The sequence below is a fragment of the Sorex araneus genome, chromosome 1, assembly GCF_027595985.1.
Source record: "Sorex araneus isolate mSorAra2 chromosome 1, mSorAra2.pri, whole genome shotgun sequence".
Classification (NCBI taxonomy): Eukaryota; Metazoa; Chordata; class Mammalia; order Eulipotyphla; family Soricidae; genus Sorex; species Sorex araneus.
Genome location: NC_073302.1, coordinates 49,502,761 through 49,511,297, shown reverse-complemented (window position 1 = coordinate 49,511,297; position 8,537 = coordinate 49,502,761). Strand labels below are relative to the sequence as shown.

Here is an 8,537-nt window from a genome sequence, read left to right as displayed (position 1 = left end):
ACAGCAGGTAGGGTGTTTGCCTTGCATGTGCCGACCCAGGTTCAATTCCTCCACCCCACTCAGATAGCCCGGCAAGCTACTGAGAGTATCTCGCATGCATGGCAGAGCCTAGCAAGCTACCCGTGGTGTATTCAATATACCAAAAACAGTAACAAGTCTCACAATAGAGACATTACTGGTGCCCACTTGAGCAAATCGATGAGCAACCGAATAACAGTGACAGTGACAGTGATATATATAGAATATTCCATGCAACAGCAGTGGAATATTCACACAAAATATTCAATAAGATATATGACATTCAGTGCCATTGAACAAGTCTTGATTAGTATAAATAGGTGCTAATATTGAACATGTCCACTGCCAGGGGGAAGGTTTAAATTATAAATCAATATCTGAAAAAAGTAAGAAATGTACAAAAATATGAAAATGAAAACACTTCTATATATTTAATTGATATAAAATAAATCATGAGGAAAATTAGAGAATTTAACTTCTGAAAACTGCACTGTAGCAGTGGAATAAAAAGAAGACTTACAGAACTCAAACCTATTCAAAGAAAACTTCCATTTGCAGAAACCAATTATCACCAATAAATAAAGATTAGACATTTTTGTTTTCCAAAGCAAAATACAAGCAGAGAAACTTAGAGAACAGTTTCCTCCTGATGACATGTGATGGTTTATGTATCTTTTCATGGATACCTCCAAAATATTCATTGACAACTATAAAATCAATAATTTTGCAGAGGAGAAATCTCACAGAGAGCACCTGAGCCAAGTTGATGAAGTTAACATCAGCTGTAGTAGGACAAATTGGAACCAGGTGCCTGACACCCAGAAGCACACAGTATCCACTACTGTGGCTGTGGTGTCCTATGCAAAAGTCAGAATGTAAACTTAGTTGAAATCTAATTGTGAAAAGAAATAAGTTGTTTTATGCTAATTTAATTTAGTAAATTTGTGTTCTGTAATCCCTAATAGTGCATTGCAACATTGTTTCTTTAGCAATACAGTCAGCACATCTCTTCTAATTACTACTCTTTTTAAGAATGTTATTGAATTATCTCAGCCTGTTTAAATGTGCATCAATGTCATCCTTTTTGAATGTGTATTATTTGTTTTATTGTACAGAGCTGATGTTGCATCCGTATGGAACCTAAAATATATATTTCCCCTTCACTGACATCCTGATAAATAGCTATTATATTATGTTTTTTGATCTGTCACAAAGAGAATATTTTGAATCCCTGCAGATCATTAATTCATTGTGAGAATTCTTCACATTATGTAGAAAGTCTAGAAACATGCACAGGAGAGAAACATATGGAATGTTTCATGAATTTGCATTCCATCCTTCTGCAGGGGCCATGCTAATCTTCTTGGTATATTCTCATTTTAGTATACGTGTTGCTGAAGCCAGCACAGTGTAACTAGCTATAAATCAATTCACTTCCATACTTTCCTTTATGATTTGCTCAATATATTCTAGTTTAAGTATAAAAACTTATGATTCTCATTTGCCTATTTTCTCATCAGAAAATCTGAATGCTTCATATCCATTCTATTAGGAAAGAAAATTGAAATTGAAATACATAACAGTATGCAGTATATGTCTATATTAGAAATTCTGCTCCTCTGTTCCATTAGAGATCACTCTGCAAAAATTTGGGCCAAGAACAGAAGACATAGGCTGAAATTGTGTTGTTACTTTCATGCATACAGAAAAAAGACACTATCTGTAAAGAACTTGCCCCAAGAGCAAAGTATCTCTTGAGCTAAACCAAATAGGCACCTATTCTAGGAGAGGGGATTCACCTTCCACTTGACTTCCTGGAAGTGGTCTTTATACACCTTCCAAGCAACCCAGAATTGAGCCACATTATCTCCTCACAATAAAATTGTGGACCTTAAGTACCCCAGTTTTATTTCTTCATCTTCTCTGACAGATATCCTATTGATGAACAAAATGATAGAGGAAAATGTGTACAGCCTATGGCTGATTCCTTATTCCCCCAAACAAAGAAAAAGGAAGAAAAAGGTCTCCCAATTATACACATTAGCCTTAATTTTGGCCTTTATCAGATAATGTGTCTGCCCATGAAATGAATTCTTGTGGCAAGTCCATGCTTTTCACTATCAAAAATAAAAGCTTCCAATTAACTGTCAAAAGCTTTTCTAGCTTCTGGAGACAAGAGTAAATTGGAGTCTTTTATATTGGTAGCATTTGACATTGTATTAAACAATCTTCTAGGGTTGTCACGGTCTATTCTCTGTAGTATCTGAAACCTATTGGTTTGTGTTTATCAGTTGTTTTATTAGACAATTCAATATTTTAGTTCAATTGCTACATTTACTATACTTGAAGAAAATGAAACATTTTACTACAGTGTCATAATCCTCACATTCTGTTTTTTAAAAAGGACAAGGCCAGAAATATTAATATTGACATTTATTTTTAGTTTTCTTCCTTTATAAAGGTTATTCCTATCCAATATAACAGACAGATGTCATGATTATCAATCATAAGGGTTCTCTGTAGATAACTAATTGGGTATTATAGGTATCTATAATACATTCCACAACTAAAGGTACATTAAAGGTACACCCAGAGTGCATACCTTATTGAGCCATATTTCTTTGAGACCGGAAGATTTTTCTCTTTAAAATATAAAATGTTGCATGGAAACACCTTCCACTTTACAGTATAATTTTCACGCTCAAGGATTTTCTTTGTTTTACATTTTAAAAGGTAATCAACTCATATAAATGAGCTAAGGAGTTTTCATTTATTTATCTCAAAACTTTTTAAGAAAAGTTGGAAGCAGAGGAAATTCTATTCTGTTTCTTCACATGCTAATATATGCAACTATTTTCTCATTTGATTTCTGTTTTCTTTGTTCCTCTTTCAAAAAATGTCTGCATTTACCAAATTTAACTTTTCTTTTAAATTCATAAAAACATATTTTTTAAGTTAAACTCTGTGTTCCCTGGGAAGCTAAAATTTGTTCCAGACTGAGCATATTGTGTATTAACAAAAATATATAGTACAAGTCATGTGTATTCATATTTCCAAATAATTTTCAGCTCAGTTTAAAATGTTTTGCTATTTTGAGTTTTGTTCATATGAATTTTTCCACTAGAATATATATAATTTTTCAGATAACCAGCACTACCTATACTGTCTTCCTAGCACTTTTCAGCTGAGACAAGTAATTTTCACTTGCCGTGTCCTTTTTGAGGAGTCAAAACAATCCCCAAGTATATCAGCCAGTTATCTATACCAATTTTTCAGGTAATCTGGGAACCATGGGTGAACAAAGGAACATGTGTCTGAGGAATTATCCGCCTGTATCCAAAAGAGGTTAGATCCAAGGACAAAAAACAGTCATAAGTACATACCAGATTGAGAAGACTGAAAATTGTTCAGTAACTGAGGACAACTTCTGAATGAGCAACTTTCTAGAAAAGCTGAAGTAATACATGTATTTGTACCTGGCTTTGGCTACATGTCCTCATGGAAAGGTATCAGGGTTTAAGGATCAGCCTCTCTCTCTCCTGGACCTTCTCTCAGTCTTGACATATAGGGGAACACCTTGAAAAGCAGATTGGTTTGCAATATAAATCAGAGGTTGACTTTAATCTCTCTGTTCCCCTATCCTGTTGCACAAAACAGCCCCTTTCACACTCTTGCTGTCGATGTTCAAAGATTATCAGCTCTGACTGTAGCTTGTACTCAACAGTCATTTGTACAAGATGATGGAAAGCTATTCCTAAGCTGTCTGCATTTTAAATTCTTTGATTTAAGTTCCTTGTCCTGGAATGTTCCTTGGACCTTGTAATAGAGAATAACATTGGATAAAGACTTCTTCCATCTTCGATAACCCTCTTTCCTCACCTTTTTGCTTGCCTCTCTCCAAGTCCCTGGTCACCCAAGAAAAAAAAAAACTATTTTTTCTTCTAAAAGAAAACAAATGTACTCATGACAGGATGAGGAGAATTAAAATTATTTAATATCTAATTAATTATGCCATTCCCTCAAGGATTTAGATGGAAATATGCAAAAATTTTCTTTAGCAATTTGGGTTATGTTTCAGAAAGCTTGTTAGTTTCCTTCCAGACCGTGTGCCTAAATTATTCTTAACTCCAAAGTGGATAAAATTCAATAGAAATAAAAGCACTATATATACATATATGTGTATTTATGTATATATATACATATATATCTCTTCATACTTTTCTGTTAAGTTTTGAAAAGGAAGATGATGTAGTAGTTAACATCTTGCCCCAGACTAACTATATGGATGTGGGTCAAGCACTATGGTAACTACTGTATTACATGAACCATCTGATTTAAAACACATAACAACTACTGTCCTCATCTTATGAGAATAATTACATGAAGGAATTAAGAGCTCACAGCTACCAGTAAACCTGTCCTGAGATGGGGGTAGCCAAGGTGCATTGAAATATTTTTTTTCCAAGCAGTTTTATTTAAGTGCATGTAAAATTACTATGGATAGTGGTAAGCTGCATAATGTGTTCCAGAGGATCCTGCCAGTAATTTGGTGGCCTAATAACCTCTCTACAGAGAACTAAGTATATAGTCCTTTATTTAAGGATGCCACAGTACTAGGTCAAAGTATTAGCAGACTTACTCTGGATGGGGTAAAATGAATAAGACCTGAAAAGCTTCTGGCAGAGGCAGAACTTTAGAGAATAGAAATCTGCTTTTCTGCAAGACCCATTTCCACCCCTGAATGCTCCATGCCCTGGATGTGGACCATACACTCAAAGGAATTGTACATGCACTCAGGAGCACTGGCCTGGTTTAACATTTAATAACAAGTGGAGGGTTTACTGAAAGAGCTCACGTAATGGAGTTGTCATTACCTGATCAGTTAAGTGGAAACTTCATGTATGGCCTTCAGCACAGGGCAGATCAGAGAAAGTCCACAATATTTGTTCTTAACATCATCATCATTATCACAAATTAATTTGTCCATAATATCACCATCATCATCATCAGTGATGATGAGTATAGAGACTAGAGGCAGACTGTTTGGGATGTGAATCCCAAATTAACTATTCAATAAAGTGTACTCTTTGTAACTTACTAAACATTCCTCTGGTTCCATTTATTTGTTTGAAAAATAAAAGTCACAATAGCTTCATAGTTGGCACTCACCCTTACACTATGTACTCTCTACACATAAGCTAGAGCCATGGTGATCAATAGTAGCTATCATTCTCTCTCTCTCCCTCAGGATGCAGACAGTCTATGTGTGATGATATAGTGAGCTCCAGCCACAAACATAGCCACAGATAGTCATGAAAGCAAAACTCTCAACAACCAGACCCCATGTCTAGACCGAGAGGATGGTTTTAGTCACTTCTCTGATCTCCATATTTGTGATACTGTCTACAGCCAATCTTCATTTCTTCCTACCTGTGCCATTGCAAAATTATCCCCAAACACTTTTTCCTTCTTCTGCAGTCATTTGTTAATTTATTTGTTAATACTGTTAAAAATGAATCTTTCTGCTTAAGATTAGAATTTCTAGTAAATGTTTCCCTAAATCCCTGCACCCTTTGTGCATTAGAACACATATTAGGAAGATGCTGAGTGAATGTTTTCAAAGATCACTGTAAAAGTCTGTGCTAGAATGGGAAATGGTGTCTGTAATGCAAGAAATAGAAGGACAATAATATTAATTATGGGGTATAGTAAGATTAATATATTTTATTGACCATGTGTCATACTAATTCCAAAGAAATTCTTATAACAGCTCTCTCAGAGGGAAGTGGTATAGGTTTTAGTTTTCTTAAGAGAGAATGAAGCTAAAGATGGTTAATGATGTGGGTATAGTAAGATTAGTATGTTTCATGGACACTATTTATACTGTCTCCAAAGAACTTCTTTTAGATGCTCTTTTATAGGGAAATGAAGTAGGTTTTAGTTTTCTTTAAAGGAAACAAAGCTGAAGATAACATGATTCATTTAAAGCAAAACTTCACCAGATAGGAAAAATGGGGTCTTAAAACCTCTTGGTTAATTTTACATTAACTTCTTTCAATAACTATTCAGTAAATAGGGCCCATTATATTTCCCAGTGAAGTGTGCCCGGTGGAATTAGGATAATGATAAATACTTGAAAGTTAAAGTTTGAGAACTATGCTAAGCATTTTACATAGATTATATAATTTTTGTTTTATTTGTTTTGTGGTCCACACCTGGCAGTACCTAGGGCTTTGTCCTGACTCTGTACTCCCTGGTCACTCCCGGTTCTGTGGTTAAGGGGACCATATGGACTGCTGGGGATTTAACCTAGATTAATGGCATTCGAGGCAAATGCCTGACCCACCGTATTATCTTGACCACCCTGAATTATTTAATTTATCAAATGAACAAATCTGAGATTTGCAGCTGTTAAATGACCAGGGCAACTAAACTATAGCAAATAGTGTTTAAACAGAATGTTCAAGAGACAACAGATGATTTTCAACTTCTAAGTTTCCAACTTCTGACCTCTTGTATCCCACTGAATTCTTAGCCTATGACCAAGCCTTAATCCAGTAACCTAAAATCACCCTAGAAGCTGAGTCAAATTTTCCCTATATTAAATATGTCTGGCAAGAATTGTACCACTAGCTATAGATCAAAGATATATTAGAGTGCTCGCTTCGGCAGCACATATACTAAAATTGGAACGATACAGAGAAGATTAGCATGGCCCCTGCGCAAGGATGACACGCAAATTCGTGAAGCGTTCCATATTTTTAAGACATCATCACTAAGAAATTCCCAGAGCTGGACAAGGCAGGCGTCCAGATACAAGAAGTCCGAAGAGTGCCAGCAAAAAGAGACCCAAATAAAAAGACTCCAAGGCATATCATAGTCAGAATGGCGGATGCTGTAGATAGAGACACAATTCTACAAGTAGCAAGGTCAAAGAGGGAAATCACATACAAAGGAGCACCCCTCAGATTTACGGCCGATCTGTCAGAAGAAACCCTCCGAGCCCGAAGACAATGGTGGGACATCGTGAAAAAACTCAACGAAATGAATGCCTCACCAAGAATACTTTATCCGGCTAAACTCTCACTCAAACTCGAAGGAACCATACACTACTTCTCGGATAAACAACAGCTCAAGTCCTTCATAGACTCAAAACCAATCTTGAAAGAAGGTCTAAAGGGGCTACTGTAAGGCAAGGAGGAGCCCCATAAGAACAACAAATCCCACAGAAAGATGACACAAAACCACATCACAATAATCTCTCTCAATGTCAATGGCCTAAATGCACCTATCAAGAGACACAGAGTAGCTAAATGGATCCGGAAATTAAACCCAACATTCTGTTGCCTGCAAGAAACACACCTGAACAAACAGAGTAAACATAGACTCAAAGTCAAAGGATGGAAAACAATCCTCCAAGCAAACAACCCCCTTAAAAAAGCTGGAGTGGCCATCCTGGTATCCGACAACATAGATTTCAGGATGAAAAAGATCAAAAGGGACAGCGAAGGTCATTTTCTGTTTATCAAGGGATATGTACAACAGGAAGAAATCACACTCTTAAACGTATATGCTCCTAACGAACGACCGGCTAAATATTTAAAACGACTCCTAACAGACTTCAAAGAGGACATCACTAACAGCACAATTGTAGTCGGAGACTTCAATACGGCCTTATCACCTCTAGATAGATCCACAAGAACAAAACTCAACAAGGAAACACTGACCCTGAATGAAGAAATTGAAGAGAGAGGCCTAATAGACCTATACAGGGCCTTACACCCCAAAAAGAAAGAATACACATTCTTTTCCAGTGCACATGGAACATTTTCAAAAATAGACCATGTACTGGGCCCCAGAACATACCTCAATCGAATCGGAAAAATAGAAATTGTATCAACCATCTTTTCAGACCACGATGCGCTGAAGATAGAAGCTAACCACCCACAAATACGGAAAATCAAATCAAACACCTGGAAATTAAACAATTCCATGTTGAACAATGAGTGGGTCAAGAAGGAAATCAAGGAAGAAATCAAAAGATACTTAGAAACAAATGAGAATGAAGACACGAGCTACCAAAACCTATGGGACGCAGCTAAAGCCGTGTTAAGGGGAAAATTTATAGCTCTCCAAGCATTCCTCAGGAAAGAAGAAAGGACCCACATAGATAGCTTGACTTTACGACTCAAGACCCTAGAAAAGGACCAGAAAAAGGACCCCAAACCAGACCGAAGGAAAGAAATAATAAAAATTAGAGCAGAAATTAATGACATCGAAACCAAAAAAACAATCCGAAAGATCAATGAAACAAAGAGTTGGTTCTTTGAGAAAATAAATAAGATTGATAAACCGCTAGCAAGTCTCACAAAGAAAGAAAGAGAGAAAACTCTAATAAATCGAATCAGAAATGAAAAGGGGGACATCATAACAGAAACCAGTGAGATTCAAAAGATCATTAGAGACTACTTTGAAAGTCTTTACGCCACAAAAAAGGAGAACCTAAAAGAAATGGATGG

At 36.2% G+C, this 8,537-nt stretch overlaps 2 non-coding genes across 2 annotated transcripts; one reads left to right on the top strand and one right to left on the bottom strand.

Annotated features, from left to right (window-relative positions):
* Positions 1-1,319: 1,319 nt before the first annotated feature.
* Positions 1,320-1,425, bottom strand: LOC129401387 (U6 spliceosomal RNA). Its single transcript, XR_008628310.1, has one exon. It is a non-coding gene; the product is annotated as a U6 spliceosomal RNA (small nuclear RNA).
* Positions 1,426-6,674: 5,249 nt separating this feature from the next.
* LOC129401233 (U6 spliceosomal RNA) lies at positions 6,675-6,781 on the top strand. Its single transcript, XR_008628165.1, has one exon. It is a non-coding gene; the product is annotated as a U6 spliceosomal RNA (small nuclear RNA).
* Positions 6,782-8,537: the final 1,756 nt, after the last annotated feature.